Below are 20,325 nucleotides of genomic sequence, written 5' to 3'. Positions count from 1 at the left end.
ACCCAAAATGTTTTGCTTGTTCTCTCAGGTCCCAGTGAACGCACATGAAAAAATGTATCATTCATGGTTTTAGAAGATTCAAGCCTCTAAAGGTGGTCTTGGGAGACTAGTTTTGATGATCTCTGTATTACCCAAACACCGACCACTGCAAATCAGTATTCCATAAATGACTTAGTTATTCAAGATCCTCTATGTTTCCTGTCTTCTGTCTCTTTTCAATTAATTAAACATTTTTAGAAAACTAAACTCTTTTTTTTGTGACTGTTGACTTCTCTCTCAGGCAGAGATAACATGTCGCGGTCCTAGCCAGGGGAGCACTTTTTATAGCTGTTGCATCATCAACAGCGTACATTAAAATAAGAACAAAAATATTTAAAGTCAGCAAGCTTTTTGAATAAAACAATGATATTAGTCCAAGAGAGTAATAATGTCAGAATACCAGCTTATTCAACAATTTCCTGCTTTCTTCATCATTTCGTTTCTTTGGGTTGTATTCGGCATAATTGTTACAGTTGCTTTATTTCATCTAATGCATAAGAAAAAAAAAAAGCACTTTTATTCTTTTTTTGTATGTAGTAGGTCAACTAAGACATTAGTGGCTGTAAATTACCTTCTAGAGATATTGCGTTTTTAAAAACAAACCATTTGTCTAGTTTTATTAATGTTTTTTTTTGCTTTCATTTGTTTGCTGAAGTATTACTTGCCCAGTTTATTTTTTTCAAGTATGCTTGCTTTGTGCTGCTTTATGCTCATTAACTATAAGAGGATGAAATGCAGGCCAGTTCTTGGCAGTTACTGTTCTGAAGGATAATATATTTTCTACTTGCAGTATCCTTTGATGCTTCAGAAGTCATGTCCTTTCTAGATAGAAAGAATCAAATGTTACATTTTAATTAGATATAAGCGCAATGCTTAAGTCCTTCTGGACAGTAGCCATGACACTCTAATGAAAGTCATGTACCTTCCACTTAGCACTCTTATCAGATCAGTACAAGCACACTCTCCTACATGCAATAAATGCATGCCATATAGCTTGATAGCTATTACTCCATGGAGCAAATTGTTGAAAAAATAAATGTTATTACTCTGATATATATTCTGTGTTGCCTTCTCTTTCCACTGAAGTGTTCACAGTATCATAAGGATGTTGGTGGTCTCCTGAATGTGATTTCTGCTATAGGATTATTTATGAATGGTCTATAATTGTAAATTACATAGTTTTTGCATCTGCATGTTACATAAGCATAATCTTTAAGATATAAAAATCCCTTCAATACCTTAGGCTAATGCTATGTACACTTCTGTGAAATTAAAGCATATGGCTGGGTTATTTTACAAGTCTAAAGCAAGGAATATAATAACCTCTGCTAAACAATGCAGGTTTTATCTTTTTATCTGATTGAGTTGTAAGGATTAGTAAGAGAGATGGTCAGACTTGTTTTACTGAAATATTCAGGTAATTTTTCTTTTGCCTTTGTGTGTACGCTTTAAGTGGTTATTCCAGTACGGTGCAATTCACTTGTCTGCACCATAGTGTTTCACAGGGCTGAATTTGAACAGGTTAACAGGGGTATAGAATAGTTAGAAGAAACATCATGTCCAAATTAGCGAGTCAGGAAGTCAAGAGCAGAAACAAAACTAATGTTACCTTTTTTCTTTTTTTTTTCTTCTTTCTTTTTACCCTACTAGGTAGGGTAAAAATAGGAAAACAGTAATTCTGTGCTTGGGAGGAGCATGTTCAGACTTGAGCTGTCATCTTGTCAAATATGTATATAGTTCTATCTGAATAATAAAATGTGTGTTAGTTTAAAAGGAATGTGTATGTTTATAACACAAAGTCACTGTTGTTTTAGGAGTGATTAGATAAACCATTGAGGCTTATATGCAATGTATGCTGTGCATAATAAATTACTGTGTTTGCCTTTTTAAAGGCAGTGTAGTCACTTCACTTTTGGCTCCATGAGATCTGGAATCCTTGGCTATCACTAGACAATGTCTAGATGAAAAAGCCGTATATAGGAAGAAGAGACTGCCTTCAAATAATCAAGGGGTAATCTTTGGTTTTCAAGATCTGGCTGTGAGTTGATTTCCTCCAAAGGTGGGAATAGTTAGCTTCTGTAGTTTTGTGGGCTAGCTGCTAACATTGTTGTGATATATCATCCTATCAGTGCCTGTTTTTTTCAGGTTGAGAAATGGCAGTGCATATCTGATTTTCTTAACTGTTTTTCTTGTTTGAACCTACAAGATGTGTGACAATCCTATCCATATCTAGATCATCATTTCTACACGTAGACTTAAGCGCCTGTGGTCTCCATGGTCTTCTTACTATCTGTGTGATAAAGCTACTAAATATTTTAAACTAAAAAACAAAATCCAAAAACATAGTTGACAAACTTTAACTTACTAAAAAAAAAAAAAAGGAAAAAAAAGGGGCGATACATTCCATTATTATCTGTTTCTATTTCAGAATTTTAAGTACGTTTTCCAACCTTAAAATAAAATTGCGGCTTCTTTCCGAGGGAACTAGAAAGCAACACTGGAAAATGTTTTTAGTGCATAAAGCTTTACAAGACTGGGGTCTAAAAATGTATACAAATTATGACAGTGATAAGTGCTTTTGAAGTGTAGGCAAGCTGTGAAATGGAGGTCTACATGGTAAAAATCATTGTTGATTGAAATTAATGATAGTTTTATTATCTCTACTGAAAGCATGTGTTTTATTTTATTTAGATGATAAACTTTTGGTTGTGAATGAGTGAACAGAAAATGCTCATTTGTTAGTCTTTTGTTTAATAGCTGCAATCACTGTCAGAGGATTGCTGAAAGGAAGACAAATAAAATGAAATATAAGACTTAGAATATTAACATTTTTCAGGGTTGAAGTAAAATCAGGGACCTGACCCTTATCATTACCACTCATTCTGGTGACTTTTTGATCACTTAGATCTATTTTTCTCTAGAACTCATTTCCTTTAAAAATGTAAGAGGTTTATTAATTTAAAGATTTTTTTCTGTTAATGTACTGAAAAATATTCATGGTATTGTTTACAGCCTCAATGATAAATTAATGTATTCTTTGTAAAACAAAAAATAACAATTTTTAAAAATGGGAACATTCAGAATGCTAGTGAATGTGATTTAATTGAAATTATTGAGTCATCCAAATAAATTCTGAGAGGAAAGTGTTTTCATAAATGATCTTTTTGACTTTACCTAAAATGTACTAAAACGCTCATCTTAAATGTAAGTGTGATGTAGACCTATACAAGATCCTTAAATGGCTTCAGGGCTGGCTCTAGGTTGGTAAAGCATTAAGAAGTTTGACTTTGTACCAGAAGTGGTTTTTCATTTGCCAGCTTCTTGCACGGAGTTAAAATACTTTGTGGATTTGCAGTAAGGCCTTTGGAACCATAGGAACAGGCTTTAGACTCATGTTATGTTTAATGCATAACATTTGTGAGTTATTCGCAGTATTTATAAGAAATGGTTAGCTATGAAATATATATGCTTGTTAATGGTTTTAATTTTTAGTATAGAACTTGAAAAAGGTAGTTACAGATACCAGATCTTATCCAGTAAGGTTATCTTAGTTCTTTATGTACTTTTCTTTTAGAACTTTTAAATGTCTGAAATTTCGGTTAGATTCTGTGTGGCTCACAAACTTTGTAGTTAAGAAGTTACTCTATATGTCATGTCCAGAAGTTTGTAGTGTTATTTTCAGGAATCAGGGCCTAGAAATTGAGTTGGGACTCCACATAGTTAACACATCTCAGCTTTCATAACTTTTGACGTTTTTCTGGTGGTGGTGAGCATGATGGGATTTCTTTTTAATAATAAATAAATGAATAAAAGAAAAGAAAAAAGTTAAGGGGTACTTAAGCAAAAAGTCTGTTTGATGTATAATTACTGCAATGCTAGTTTTATCCTAACATCTCATGTGATCTCATTTGTAATCTGTTAATAGTTTCTGTATGAACATAAAAATACAAGAAAGTCAACACCTTTGGTATTGAATTTAATTCAAGTACTTCTCCATTAGTTCATTAAACTTTAGTCTACATCAGTTTATTACAAAGATGGTTATTTTCATGAATGCCCTTAGAAAAGAAACATTGAGATCACCCACGTGGAAAACAGCCTGCTTTGTCTGAATAAAATAGGTAGACAAAAGTTTGGAGGCTGCTAGCTCATGCAGAGGTTGTGGTACCAATTGTTAGGTTTGGCATCTAGTGTTGATCAGATCCTTTTTCAGTAGTTCATAGACTTGGTTTTAGCCAGTATTTCTCTTTTGACACTTGAAAGTGAGATGAGAAGGGGCTTTCAACTGCTTTCCCATGGCAAAGCCTCTTGAGAAAGAGAGAAGGAAGATGAAGTTTTCTTGCTGCTGTTCACCACCATCTCCCAGTCCGTGACTTTTTTTCCCCCCAGTTTCACGTTCTTGGTTATAGTTGCCCACAATAACACTAGAACTTAGTTCATATTTCCCCACAAATAATAGTATTTCCTGACTTTCTTAATGCTTGGATTTATTTTCAGGCATTTGACTCAGCAGTAGTGTGGTGTTGGCGTAACTATTTAGAGTTTTACTGCTGCCCACAAGAATCTGTAAAAGCAACAGTGGAGCTTGAAGATTTTCTTAACTTCAGAGCAATACTGCTTACAAATTATGTGTTGTAGCTGATGATGGTCTTGCAGTTTTGATTAATATCCTGTTTATTTTTACCAAAAGGAAAGAAATATATGTATTTTAAAATAGTGACTTATATTCTGCAGATAGTCTAGCACTTCATGAAGAAGTAGTCAAATCACAAAGGACTTATCTAGTAAAATGAGAAGTAGATGATTTTTTTTATTTTTATTTTTTACTGTCAAACTATAAAGTCATTCCAAAAATGCACTCAGTGTTTCCCCTTACAAACTCTTAAACAGAGCTGGGCTTTTGTTCTTGAAGTAAACCTTATGAGCTCTTGTCTGCCGTTTTGCTGATTGCACCTTATGGATGTGTAATTCTGATCTAAAATGTCAAGGAATGTGTAACTAATAGAATAGTTTTCTTAAAATTGGCTGATATAATTTCTGGGTTCCAACTAATAATTTAATAAATTAGATAGCTTCGTTTTAGACTAATCTTTCAATTTTTTCATCTAAAGTTTCACAGATGGTTTTACCAACGTCTCTGAAGTTGTAATTTTTCTAGCACATTTGACACTCAAAAATGTGAATTTCACTGTCATACAATCTAACCTCATTGTTTTCACTTGTTTTAAACTTAGGAAGATCAGGTGCTTTATTTTGGAAACTTATTCTTGAGTTGAAAATAAATTATCTAAGTTGTTGTAGTTAGATGGTAGTGGACCTGATCTAAGAAAAGACTAAGAAAGTAGAAGATAATTGCTTACTATTGTATGTTGCTTCCATTGAGGTCATGGAGATTTTGTTTTGTTTTTCAACACTAAGTATTCTTTCTAGAGTTGTAGCAGTCATCTGCTGGATGTGTCCCAAAAGTCAGTTCTGAAGGAGGAGGCAATGTCATTGTCTTAAAGCATTCCTAAATGAAAACATTGCATGCAATGTTCAGCAGCCAAATGCAATTGCCTGATGCTACTCTTGGCTTGCAGGAGCAACATGTAACCCAAGTAACAGTTATTTCTGGTAAAGTGGGATGATCTCAGTGGTAATTTTGTGAAACATGCTTTTCAACCCTTTCATTGAAAGCGCAGCGTGTTAACACCAAATGTTCACAGGAATTACTGAGATCATGACATATTTAAGTATTCTAGCCCTCTGAGTTAACAGACTTGGTTTTGATATTGATTTCTCATCCAAAATTTGTGGCTGTGTCTGGATGTACAACAGAATATACAAGATTGAAAAGTGATCGTTCTTTTTAAATTTCCGTCCATAATAGTGACATGGACTGGGATGCCTGCTTGCCCAGCAACGTGAGTGGGGAGATCCAGATGTGGCAACTGCTGAAAGTTTGGGTTTTAGATAAGTACAAAACTAGAGTAAAATACCAGTCTTCAGCAAGAAGACTAAAGAGTGTCTGTGTGACCTGCTCTGCGATTATTTTGCACTTTGAGAATCTTCTGCCAGGTTATTTTGCGCTTTGTGAGAGAGTCTTTTGCCATGTTTTCCTGAGGTCTAGTCTAACCAAGGGGGGCAACATGCCCCATTTCAAAGCCAGCTTCCCTTGACTGCCCCAGCTTTCTCCCTGCCGCTGCCCAGGCTTCTTCAAGTCTATTCTCCATGGCTGTAGGACCTGATGTGCTCTGGCTCCTGGGACACTGGCTTTTACAGTGTTTTAGCCATCTGGTGTTGGCTAATGCTTTGTGATCCCTCGGTAGGTTAGGTAGTTGTGCCGCTTGCAATTTATAACTAAAATAAACGGTGCTGCTACTTCACAGGCTGCTGGGTGTGATGAATCCACTTCTGCGGAGATTTACTGGTATGTCTTTTTCACTGAAGTACCAGTGGGGCTGCTTGTTTTGGTACAGGGAGCTTCTGAAGTATTAAGTGAGAGAGTCCAAAACGTGGGGGCCAGTAGCTAGCTTAGAAAGAAACATACTTTCAGTGGCTAGAAAGAAATTCTGGGCCGATGATTGCCAATTGTTGACTTAACTAGGTCCAGAATCCTATCTTAAACAAATTAATCTTTACCTCTTATGTCTGCATTTCTCCGGAAGCTTGTGCTGTTTTTCCTGACTACCTCTTTAAACCTAGAATCGGAACATGTGTCTGAAAGCTCTGAGAACTCTGCCTCAAATCCATTCTCCAAATATAGACTAATTAAAAACAGCAACATAAAAATGAATCACTTCCCACACTGCGGAAACAAAAGCTTCAAACATTTGCACCTGCCATTTGAAAGTATAGAATAATTATATACCACTGACTTCTCTGTGAAGTTCATTTCTCAAGCAGCTGCAAGAAAACATGTACAAAATCCTTTTGTAAATGCGAAGATTCCACTATTTAAAAAAAAAAAAAAAGAAAAATGTACATAAGTTAGTAACAGTGAATAAAAAAAAAGGTAATTTTGTTGTAATATTTTAAGGTCTGCTTCATGGGGAGAAAATTTTAGCAGGTTCATTTCAGATGACAATTCTTAAGGATGGTCGATCAAAACATACTGTAAGACTCACGTATGGTACATAATTAAGCATTCAAAGTTTTGTGGTATAACTGTAGTTTTTATGCCGTATCTGTTGCTTGGTGGTTCTTATATGAGGTTTACTGTGGAGAGGGATTTTTCATTTGTTTGCTGTTTTAATTATAATGAACCACAAATTTTTTTTTTAAAACTCTACTATCTGTCCTGTGACATTAAACAAGACTGATCTTATTTATTTTTAAAAACAAATTATCAGTAAATAATGTTGCATCTGTGACTATCTAAATGCGTGTTTTCATGCATTCTGACTTGCAGGTTTTTGTTCATATTGACTTAGAGCTGCCCGTGGGGTTTAGCTAACTTAATAGAACCACGATTGTTCTGAAAACAAATAACTGCTTGTATCAAATTTTTCACTATTAGGAAAAAAGAGGAAGAAGACTTGAAGGATACCTTTTACCATAGCCAGCGATGAGTTGGTTTTTTTGTTAAAGGACTAATTAGGGGTACTTTAAGATACAGGAATATTTTGTTAGTTCTGTGGCTGATGAAGCTCATCAACTTTATATGCTGTATTTTAGATGACTAAAGAAGGAAAAAATAGTTTTCAAACAGCTTGTTAACCCTCATGCTGTGTTTTGTGCTACTGAACCGATCTGATGCAATATCATTATATCATCTTTCAAGTGCAGCTGTTGAGTTTCAGTCCTAAAGTTTTTCTATGATTTTGGTTAAATACTTCTTTCATTTTCTTACAGAAGTTTCCACTGCCAAAACAATTGCCAATCTCCTTTAAAAGAAGACTTTTTTTCGTATTAAAAATAAAAAGGCATATTTGAAATACATTATTATCACAAAATTATCTACATCACAGTTCAACATACCAGTGACTGCAGGTGCTTTTTGAAGAAGTCATTGGTGTGTTTTGAAGGTGTTTCTTGACAAACTCTTGGTTGCTGACCAAGAACACAACACTGCAGAAGTGAAATTCCCAAAAGCGCTCCGATCACATTTAGACACCTTGAACTAGTGTCATCAGTATTATTTTATGTTCAGCGGCTCTCATTGTTATCAGCTGTGAACGGAAACATTTGGAGAACTCAGCCTGGAAATTCGTGTGAGTTTCTGGTTTGGTGCTTTCCCCTGCGCTTTACAAAGTTATGTTCTGTTCCAGCATCTGATAACTTCGGTTAACCAACTTGAAATTCGTATTATTTTAAGCACACTTGAATAGTTTAACAACTGTAACTATGCTACCATTTTGTTCTAAAACCAGTACTTGTTTGTAGGTAAGTTCTGAAGTTAGCAATGACATTATAATTGTACCTATGGGATAAAGTGCTTATTTTTTCCAAAATTTATTTTTGTGGTCCTCCCATTTCTCCACCCCCAGTAACTTTCTTGTGAAGTTCCTGGAGGGGCATGTGCAGTATCACACGGTCATTTGGGAGCTGAGGGCTCAGTAACCGTTGAGCTGTTGATCTTAAAGATCTGCAGACCTTTCCACTTTGGTTATTATTGCAATATTTTCTTAGAAAATATGTTTCAAATAACACTTGTCCATTATATCTGCCATTGTCTGTATTTAATGGTGTTATGTTTCTTTTCTAGTGTCCTACAAAAACCTTCTCTATTTCATATATATGCTACTTACATTAATTAAAAACATAATCTAAATATTGGTGGGGTTAACGTAACCAAATGCCTGTTGTTTAAAACCAAAGTACTGACTCACACCAATGGCAGTTTCAGGCAGAGATACTAGTTCAGGATGGAACAGAACCCAGTTTCGCTAAAATCAACCCACTTCAGTTTCCAGAGCTAAAAGTCTAGTGTTTGATTCATTGTTTTGATTTTTTCGTTTGTTTTATTTAAGGACTTTTTTATTAATGCATTCTTCAAACTGAGACATAAAACATTATCGCTTTCTCGATCACTGTAGTAAGTGTTGAGATCTGAGAGGACCAGCTGGAGCAGCTGTTTTCCCCTCGAATCTGGAAGCTAAAAAAACTTTCATCTCCGTTGCTGTCTCAGCTGCCGGTCTCGGGCTATGGCCTTCCCATAACTCAAACCAATTTCAAAGCAATGCAAGTAACCTCTTTGGAATGCTTTTGGAAAACCACAGGAAGATAGGTTTTTTTTGCACTTTTTTTTTTTTTTTTAAATCCTGTCCATTTTAAATTAATGTTTCCATTTTAAGGTGATCTATGCATGATGTCTGATGTGAGCTGGCAGGCCATCCTATAGCCAGGTTAAGAATTTCATTGCTGTTTTGTAAACAAGGGGGAAAATACAGTGATTTCAGCAGGCCACGTAGCACATTGAAAGACTGAGTTTAAGAAGCTTGTTTGAATCTTTTTGGTAGTTGCTTATAAAAGTAGGACCTTTGAATCAAGCTGCACACCAAATTCTACTTCAGATGCAACTTTGTTATAAAAAGGAGATAAAATTCATGAAAGCTACAAATTGCTTATGAGTTATATTGACACGGTGGGCAGAAAGGCCCTGAACAATAGCAGAGCAGTGAGAGGAGAAATTTTGAGAATGAGGTAAAACCATGCACTTAGATCAGTTAGTCATTTCTTGATGTTTCTTACCTCAGAGAGAACCTCATACTTTTTAAGATTTCTTGACTGACTCCAGGGAAGCATAAAATAAAAATAGTCCAGGACTTTCCAGTAAGGGGCAAATTCCTGCTGCTGACTTTCATCAAAACCACAAGAAAAATGTTTGTCTTTTCTTCAGAATCCTTGGACTGTGATCACCACGGTGCCGAAATAGGGGAAAAAGCCTCTTGCTCTCCTGCAGAGCAGTGACAAAGTGGCTTACAGTCTTGCTAATAGGGATCCATCAATAGGCAAGAAGCTGAAGGCAAATCAGAATGCAAAGTCAGGAGCAGAAAATTGTGGAAACCCGTAGAACCTTAATGGGTCAATAGAAATGATCAGACAAGGTGCTGCCTTTCCGAATGCATTCACAAAGTAAATGCTGGGAGCAGCCCTGGTTACAGAATTTGCATGGACAGAACAAGTGATGACTCTGAAAGTTGTGTAATTAAATGTTTCATGGTTTAATTTCATCTAATTATTAGTTTGCGGCAACTTATCTCAAGATGAGATGCGTCTGTTCCAAAAGCAGATTTGCATGAATTAGCTCTCTCCTTTCATTGTGGACAATGAACATGCTTCTGACTCTCAAAGGATAGTCAGAGCTACTCTGGATCATCAAGACCCTTCTATTTTTGGTATAAATTCTGTCTTCTAGCCTTTCTCTGAATTTTCTCTTGTTTGACCTGGGTCAGAGTGCTGCTTTCTGATGGGATGAACAGTGAGGCAGTGCTATAGGAAACATCAGAGAGGTTCAGGTGGGTTTGCAGGGTGAGGAACCTACCATCTTGTATACAGACAGATCCAGTCAGTATTGTTCTAGTCCTTGCTTCTCCTTGGGTAATTGCAGCTGCATCCCATTGCTAACAGCTCTTTTCAGATGCATACAATTCTTCTAAGCAGATAGCGAAAGCATGTTTGAGTGACAGACTGTCATTGTCTACTTTCCCTTTCTGGCTATTGACCCAATTAGTAGTCTCATGGTGAATTCCAAATTAAGTGATATTTTAGCACTAGCACAGCACCAGTAACCACTCTCTTAGGCCAGCAGGGAAAGGCATCACCCTCTTAATTTCTGGTGTCAGGGGAACTTTTAGAGTGTATGGATGATGATTTGTCACTCCCATTTATGATTAGTAATTGAATGATTTATAGTTTATCATTTCATGTTTCTATTCAGTAAAGAACTAACACAAGAGAAATAATGTTGGGTTATAGGGGGTTGTAGGAAAAGAGAGGAATTTAAGCACAAGGTTTCATTACTATTCTTTGAACCTTCTAAATGATTTGACCTTTATCTATAAAGTGATCACTGTGGTCAACAAAGGCTAGTATTGATTTACAGCACAGCTAGCCTGTCAATTCTAAGCTCAGCCTTTGACCTTTTGTTTTGTTGCTGGAAAAATTATGGTACATGCCTGAGTCATACAGTTTAATGGGTTTTTTATATTCAAAAGGCCAAAAGGCTCATTTTAAATAAATCAGCCAGCTTAATCATGTAGGTAGGAGGAGAAAGCAAATTGTCCATAATTAAGAAGTTGAGAAAACGTGCATATGCCAAAAAATATTTCTTAGAACTAAACAATGATTTTGTTTAGGAGGCAGATGGTAAATGTGCATGTATCACAACAGATATCTTTCTTGTATTATCCCCTGTATTTTGCTTCTTTCTTACTAGGCTGTTCACTTGCATCCATACTGACCAAAAAAAAAAAGTATGATGGACAAGACCATGATTGTTTCATTTTCCATGTTTTAAGCTTCTTTGTTGTTAATCTTGCTCATTTTGTCAGAGACCAAAATGACCACTGAGACTGTTTTCCTCCATTTTCTTCTTCATGGATCAAGTATGTTTGCCCTCTTCTCTACAGCAAGGTATATCACTTCACAGCAGCTTTAATGTCACACCCATGAAAGATGCAGATAATTTATTTTTTTTTCCCAGAATGTCAGCTCAGGGAGCTAATGTTTACATTGTTCAGTGATACAGCTTATGTACGTTAAATGTGCTGACTGACCATTTACTTGTACAGATGGCTTCTTTTCTTTGGTTTGTCTTTATTTGGTTTGTCTGAAATTGTTTGTAAAAAGCAAAAAGCAGTTAATGGAGTCAATGTGAATGAATTATGGTCATCCCCCCCCTTCTTCCTGCCACACCCCCCAATGGTTTTATACAGTGAGTACCAGCTGTTTATTTCTGCAAAGTAGGTTACAGTATTAGTATTGAGGGGGTGTGGATGTATAGCATTATGCATATCATTGCAGTCTGAAAGCTTATTATCTTTTATAATTTTAGTCTAACGTTCCATGTGTAGCAATGAAAAGTGCTTCCATTAAAATGTGAATAAAATTTACAGGGAATCCAGAATGTTGCAAAATATCCTTTCAAGCAAAATTCAACTTTTACGTTTTCAAAGAAAGAATGTGATTGGGTTTTGAGAGAAGACAAAAGCCACAGTTAGCATTCTGAACAAGGTTGTAGCTTTCTTTCTGGGAGAAAAAAAAAAAAAAATCGGAAATCGGAACTGTCCCATGTCCCGCACACCACTATAATTTACATACGCTTCAAGAAAGTGAAAAGGTTGACTATTCATGAGCAAAAGGTGAGCAAGTTTATTCTTTAACCCCTCAGTGTTTTTACGTATTTGCATGAAATAAAATGTTCTTGTTTATTTTAAGCTGGCTGGCAAACTCTTGTTACATGTCACAGGTAACTGTACATTCATGTCTCTGAAGCAAAGAATATTATTTTATTTACTAAATTATGACTTTGTCACTAATCCAGCACTCAGGATATCCTAGCACCCCCACCGCAGAGTGCCCGTAGGTACAGATACTCCTGCAGCTTCATTTTCATCTACGATTCAGTCTAGGCCTGTATGATAGGGGGATTAGATGCACTTGCAGGAACACACAGCTGTATCAAATAGTTTGTCAATACTAACCCTCCTTTTAATGATCATTCATTTTGAATTCAAAATTAAAATTGATGCTTGGATCCTGTTTCCATGACTACAATTTCAGTTCTCTGAGATCAGTAATATTTGGTGCCTATTTGTCTGCAATCCATGTACTAGAAATATGTAGGTAGGTGTAAATTAATATCTTTTTAGATTCCCCTTTATGCACAGACTGGAACAGAATATCATGACAAACTAATATATAACCAGCAGGCATGATGGTAGAAGACAATGTGATAGTAGAAGACAATGTAGTTATGTGCAAAATTAATATACTGAAAGGAGTCATATCTAGACTTAGCTGATTTGGTTAGGCAGGCAAACTCCCTAGTTCCACTTACCCCAGGGAAAACAGATGCCAATGCAGAGGAAGAGCTTTAATAATAGCAGTAGATTTGCCATCTGTCACCTTGCTGGACAAATAATCAAGGATTAAAGATTTAACGCCTGAGAGGGATTTTTTTTTTTAATTTCTGTCCTTGATTTTGTACATAAATCCCTATGAACACTATAGGGGAGTTTATTTTACTTGCATTTTCCTGTGGAGAGCAACCTTCAATAACCTTCTCTTGAAATCCCACGTTTTGTAAGCAGCTTTGGTAGAACACATGTATTTATCAAGGGGTGCATCAAGGAGGAAATTTGATGCCTTTGCAACTAGATTTGTCCCTCCTCTTGTTTCCCTGGAAGAAGAAAGAAACTGAATGATTGTTACTCTGTCTTACTGCACCACCTCAGATCTGACAGCACTATTTCAAGGAATCTGGTGCTCTCTGGAATTAAGTGCAAAGGTGCACTTACAAAAAAATGTCCACCTCTTGCTGCTCCAGTTTTGTATAGCCTTTTTGTGTCATAACTTTCAGAAGTTAACTTACTGAAAGGTTAGATGATAAATATTGAATTTGGATGTTAAAGATGGTTCTTGCTTTGTGGGGCAAAGCAGGGGGTTGTCCTTCACTCTTTAACACTGCAATAAATAGTTGCTGTTTTTCAGTTGTTTCAGATTCTAAATAGAGAAGGAAAACAGGAGGTGAAACTGTACACATTGCATGCTGTATATGATACCATGCACAGTGAAGGTCTATGATGTGATATGATAGATGAGTAGAGAAGAAAAAAAAACAAAAACAAAAAACAAAAAACAGCCAAAGGGAACATAAGCTAGTGATGAAAGAAGTAGATGGTAAGTGACGATGACAGCCCATCAGCAGTCTAGCAATTTCTGAGTTGCGTGTAAGTGTTGCAACAGTACAACTTTCAAAGTCGCAAAGCAGTTCTACCAGACTTTTGTCAGAAGCATTACTGTTATAGGGATGCTATTTAGATATTACAGAATTAGCACTCTCTGGGGAAAATGGAATAAAGGAAATGTTGATTAAACAGAAGACAATAAGGTGGAGAGGTAAGAGGTTAAGGGGCCTTGAAAGTGAAAATTATCATAGAAAATACCATTTAAACTATCACTGTCAGAAAGCTGTAAAAACGCTCTACATGTGCACCCTTCAAGTGTGTAACTAAACTCACAAGGGAATAAAGAGGACAGAGTCTTTCTAAATATCTGATTCCAGTTGTGAAACAGGTTGTGAGACAGGTTCCAGTCTCAGGGAATAATAAGAATGAAATTATTTCATATTCTTTTTCTCAGTTAAGAAGTCATTTGTTTTTCTGTGCTGGAGACATGATGATATGCCACTGACTGTTTTTGATGATGTTCAACTCAATGTGTGTAAGAACTTCAGAAACAATTTTCAGAAACAAATATCATGTTCTCTGTTTTTATAATGTGGAAATCTCAGTCACATGCATACCTTTTTCACTTCATTTGGAGACATTTGGCATGGAAAAAATGCCACTGTAAGATAGGTGTTCAGAACAGGAACAGTGTTCTTCTAACTGCAAGAAAACATATTGGTTTGGAATGCTCACGGTTTTGATATTATGCTGTTCCCGAGAGAGACAGCACTGGGAGTCCCTCGCAATTCCTTGCTGGGCCCTAGGGAGAAGAGTCGCTTGTGTTGCCTTCAGCCTTCTCATAACCCTTATCATTAAGAAAATGCCTGTTCTGTCTGGTCAACTCCATAGACAGCCTGGAAGGTACACCATATTCCCTGATACACAGCTGATTAAATGTATTTTTGCTTCCTTCTTTGTTTTCCTCTCTGACTCTCTAATATCAGAGTATCTTCACAGACAGGCATTGAGCACTAAATGAGATGGTACAAGATATATACTGCCTACAAATTTAGTTGGGCTCTAGCCTGGTACCTTTTCTGAAAATGATTATTACCTACAGAATCAGGGTTTGCAAATCGGGAGGGAAGGAACTTTATGGAAGAGATTGGTCTTCCAAACAGTGCAAAATAAAAACTATCCCACAGAATCCTCTGGTTGTGTTATCTTTGATGTTTCAGCGGTTCATCAGTTCGGTCTGTCTGGTTCTTTGTCTGTGGTACAAAACCATTTCTAACAAATGGGAGTGCTTTGGCAAAGCTGAAGCTGGACTCAATATTGCACTCTATAAGTGAAAATTAACAATACACGTGCAATGTTCAATTGTTCTTCTACACTGGGAAATTTATGCCCCTAAAAGTTTGTACCCTTGCAAAGGATATTATCCCTCTTCCTTTTATGGCAAAAGTCCCTTACTTTAATGCATCATTTACAAAGGAATTTTCAACTTCTTAAGACTGACAAATTAACTGACCCAGTGCTTTCAGTTGTACAGTTGCATCTTGAGATGAATGCAATTATAGTCTTAATTTGACTCAGATGAAGATAATATTAAAAACATAACTCTTGTACATGCTGCTAGTCTCTGATGTTATCAAATAGCTTTGAGAGTATTTAGTTCACAAGTGGGTAGCTGGTTGGGAATTAGTAAGCGTATTACTACTGCCCTTTGAGTGAGAGACAGAATTCCTTTTAATAATAATATGCACAGATTTGTCTTTGAAAACTTATATTAGAGGCCTCAGATGGATGGTCATTGACAGGAAAAGTAGAATCCTCCAGAGCTGGTAGCCTCATTTTTGCCTAGAATTTTTTTTTCCTTTTTAATTACTGGGCTTTAAATTTACTGTGTGCAGAAGAATTAAGGAGTGGGATTTTCAAAATGCTCGTCAGTCACCTAATCTGTACTCAGTGAAGTTACTGATAAAACACTCAAAGCTGGATTTGATAGGATTAAGCCGATTTACACCATATGTGAATCTGGCCCCCATTAACTTCAGTGGTAGCAGACTGAACCAACATTGACTGTTTTTAAAAACCCTATCCTAATTTGGTAGCAAATACTCTGACTATAGAAACAATAGATGTCAAAGAGCTGATAAAATAAATACATCAGGTATTTCTAAAGCACCAGTATGAGTTTCCCATTGCCCTGTCTAGTTGTATTTTCTCTGTGGTACAGTTCTAATAATATTGTGTGCATGATGATGAGTAGATTTTTTTTTTTTTTTTACTCTTGTTGTCTTGTGTACAGTCACAGGCAATCTGAACACGCAGGTTTACAAACAGATAGTATCCGTGGAGCCAAATACACAATGAATAGGTGTTTGGTTTTTGTCCTGTATACTTGTACAGTTCTTTTTGAAGACAGAGGGAAAAAACAGCACAATTTTTCTCTAACAAAACAAGTAAAATGTTAGGTTACTTTGTTTTGGCAGTAAGTTGTGTCACAAAACCACATAAAACTGCCATGCTTTCTGTGTATGTCTGTATATGTACACATTTCTTTGTGTGTGCATGTGTATATGGTTTTATATACATTTAACTGTTAGACGGAGCTCAGTGAGCTTTATGCATTTATCTTTGTCTATCTTTAGTGGTCTACAAAGTCTAAATATGCATGGAAAACTATTATTATACAATGTATTTTATAGCAAAATGTAAAGGATAGGTGATGTATTTGTTTTTGTGTGAAATTGTGTGAAAGTCATTTTGCTTTTTGGAATTATCCTGTTTTCATCTAAGGACTAAGAAAACAAAATACCTAAATTCATTGTACTCTTGTAGAAATGTGCTGAAGTGATAAGTAGTTGAGCACTGCGGTTATTGCGCGTTTCTCCACTTGTACTCAAATATTTTGTTTAGGGTCATGTGAAGTACATATTAGGAGTTTAGAATTTATCCGTAATGTCTGGGATATTGATATATTTAGCATTGACTGGAGCAGTTAAAAAGCCAAAAACAGCAGGTTTATCACAGGTATTATGGTCATTGTTCTGTTATTAACTGGACTCAAGTTACTTGCTCCATAGAGAAAAACAAAAAAATCTCGCTGAAGAGAGCCTTCAAGAGACACATGGCATAAATGAAACTTCTATCAAAACTTAAATTCTCAAAGTGGTAACTGAGATTTTAGCAACAAGACTCTGCTTGACTATAACCAGACTAAATGTCTAAATAGTAAAAATGACTGAAACCACCTTCATCTCCTTGAACACTTACTCATTAAGGGACTTGCAAAATGAGTGCTGTGTTTACTTAAGTGAAGAAAATCTTGAGCACATTCACTTTTTTTTGGCTACATCTTGTATTCTGTTTTTCTCTTGATTTCTTTAGCAAAAGTCTACCATAATGGTAAAAGTGGAAGTTTTTTGAAAGTTTTTTGTTGTTGTTATTTTTTTTTCAGTTCTATAGGACTAAGCGTTAAAGGAATTTTCCTGCTTTAATTCAAGTTCACAGTGTTTTTAAATAATATATGTTTCCAAGTTAGAGGGAGTTTTGAGCAACCTGGTCTAGCTGGAAGGTGTCCCTGCATGGGGGGTCGGAACTGGATGATCTTTAAGGTTCCCTCCAACTCAAACCATCCTATGGTTTGGTTCTGCCAAAGTAGAGATTCTGCACATTTTAAAAATAGGTGTAAAAGCTCAATAAGATACAGTGTGAGGGCCTGATATATATATATATATATATATTTTTTGCATGTAGCTTTTTTTAATGAATTTTTAATGAATTAAAAAAAAAAATGTTCCTACACAGGTATTTTAAACTGATAGTTTTCAAGAGGTGTAAAAGTAGTGATATAGCCCAGCAGTTCTATTAAACTGCCTCTGTAATCTTACTAAACTTGATTGGAATAATTTTCTCTTGCTTTCAGAGCCAAACTCCACAGTGTGTTAAGCTGAGGACATGGCAGGACCATTTGGTCAGGGCTAGTTTCTGAGTACCTCATACATATTTTGGGGGAAGGACAGAGCCTAACATGCAGAAAATGCAATTAATGATTTTATTGAAATCTGATATTCCATTATTATTTAGTCTTTTCATGACAAAATGTAACCATCTCTATTCTGTGATTATTTACTTTTTTATTTTATTTTATTTTATTTTTTAGTCCTGTTGCTATATGTTGTGAATGTAAGTGAGGTTTCAGTCTGAAGGATTTTGCTAATAGGCTTTGGAATGGGTCTGAAATTAAACGCTGTAGCAGAAGATGCCCTTCTGAGGTCCAATAGTTAATTGATGCTGAAGACATCAAATTGATAAGTCAAAACATTCTTTTTCAGAATAATAATAATAAAAAACAACAACAACAAATTGTCCTGATTTATTGCTTTTAGTTAGGAGAAATGGAAAACTGGGCTAGGTAGATATGGACTGTTGTATGTGCAATTGTGTTGAAAGGGACACTAATTTTCCTTGTGGTCCGGTCCTTTTCTCATTTCATTTGCTTATTGAAACCTCCTATCATTTACTGCACATGAATAAAACAAAATGGTTAGATCAATAAAATCAAAATGTTTTTAATGCTGTATTGGTTTGATGATGTTTTTAAAATGTCAGGAGTATCTTATATTTACATAATGATACCTTCAATTTGCAATGGACTCAAATCACTGTGCATGGAGCTGGACTTCTTATCACAAGAGATAGAGGGAGGTGGGTCAGGGATGTTTTCTGCCTCTCTGTGGCAGCTGTAGTGCAGCCTCATGGAAAGCTTTTAAAACACAAGGGTTGTTCACTGGAGCTCTTGTCGTGGTGTCTGGAGTTCTTCTGCTAAAACCACAAATCTACAGGCAGTCAAAGGGAAAAGCAAGCTGATGGTTGTTTCCCAGTTCTTTCTCAATGTATCGATAGGTATGTGTGTAACCCTGCATAATTCCTATATTATCTGTGATGCTCAGGTAAACCATGGGGGTGGGGGTGTTGTGGCTAATCTGTTTACACAGATTTGTGAGCCAATTACTGCCTTAAAACTTTGATGGCATTTTTCTTGCTAGAAACAACTGATTTAGACTATTTTGGCTCTAACTGCTCACTTCCACAGAACTCACAGGAGAGTAATGATCTCAGAGACTGTAGCCTGATATTAGACTTGTTTGAAAGTGACTGCATTCCACAAGGCTGTTAGAGTGAGAGAGGTAAGCAGGCAGATAAGCAGCATGTCCATATAAACTTTGCTTCTGTATGAAATCCATCTAAAAATGCTACTTCTATTTAAAAGCATTAGTCACATAACGCTGAATCTTTCAAATCTCACTATGTCCTGCAGGTATAATAGGTAGGAACTGTGTAGGAACTTGTTCTTACAGACAGCATCCTGTAGGGTAGAAATATCCCCTGCAGCAATGGCAATGTATTAAGACTCCATTATTGAACCGTTCTGGCTTGTGTTTTTGTAGTGCCTTTACCATTGGAGCGTTGTTGAGTTGTGCATTAGGCAAAATGGCAAATACTGTTTCCCTCTTAGGGAAATAATTTTGTACCCAATATTCATATTTGATTTGGTTACAATACAGAAGAATGTATGTACACAATGAAAATAAAACATAGATGTTTGGATGCAGAATGGCTACACTTGCAACAGCCCTCAAAATCTGAGTAGGGAGTTACATCTATCAAGAGCTTGCTTTTTCAGGTAATTTTGACTCTACAATTCACATAAATATTGTTCATGTAGACATACTTGTCTAGTCTGCTTTTTTCCATCCTACTGTTGATGTTTCGGGGCTTTGTAATTACACACATCTGAAACTGAAAGATTTATTCACCTGTGATACTAACTAGAAATATGGAGAAGGTCTTTGGAATTCTCATCCTTGCAGCCAAGTGTATTATATGTCTCTCTACATAAAACATTTTAAACATTTTGATATAGCGATTTTGAAAACTATTGTGAAACATTTTGAAATTAGCTTTAGACATCTGTTCACTTGCTGACATATCTCCACATTCATCCAGAATAAATTAAAATAACTGAGTGAAAAAAAAAAAAAGTCTCCTGTCTACAGATACTATCGTTTAAGGCAAAACCAAGTTTGTTTTGGTGTTGCTGCAAAGAGATCTAGGGTGCAGTTCAATGAAACTGAGACTGCCTTTATCAATGGGTTACTTGTTTAAAACAAAATACATAATTTTAGATTTTTTTTCAGTTTATTATTCAAAGTAGAGATAAGGCCACTTCAAAGAAAATAGCATAGAAGCCACAGTTTCTGCATTATGCAATACTAAAGCTTAATTGATTGCATGGCAGCATTTTTGGAATCAGATTTGTTAGGTCATTCTTATAGTCTATATCCACAGAAAGAACAAACCTCAAGGGATCATCCTGTTGTCTTCCTGACAAAGTTTGAACTTGAAGAATTAAAATAAAACCAATCAGAAGCAAAGGTTTGGATACTTGAAGGTCTAAAGCTAT

At 35.8% G+C, this 20,325-nt stretch overlaps 1 protein-coding gene and 1 long non-coding RNA gene across 5 annotated transcripts in view; both read left to right on the top strand.

Annotated features, from left to right (window-relative positions):
- The window catches only part of ROBO1 (roundabout guidance receptor 1), a 697,351-nt gene that overhangs the window by 491,895 nt on the left and 185,131 nt on the right, over positions 1–20,325 (top strand). The window lies entirely within an intron of this gene.
- The window catches only part of LOC310892625, a 48,813-nt gene that overhangs the window by 10,704 nt on the left and 17,784 nt on the right, over positions 1–20,325 (top strand). Inside the window, exon 2 of the long non-coding RNA XR_014578259.1 lies at positions 1–20,325. This exon is cut by the window's left edge and continues 7,890 nt beyond it; it is cut by the window's right edge and continues 17,784 nt beyond it. This is a non-coding gene — a long non-coding RNA (uncharacterized lncRNA).

The sequence above is a fragment of the Anser anser genome (genome assembly GCF_964211835.1).
Source record: "Anser anser genome assembly, chromosome: 1".
In the NCBI taxonomy this organism is placed as follows: domain Eukaryota; kingdom Metazoa; phylum Chordata; class Aves; order Anseriformes; family Anatidae; genus Anser; species Anser anser.
This window is presented reverse-complemented; position numbering and strand designations above follow the sequence as displayed.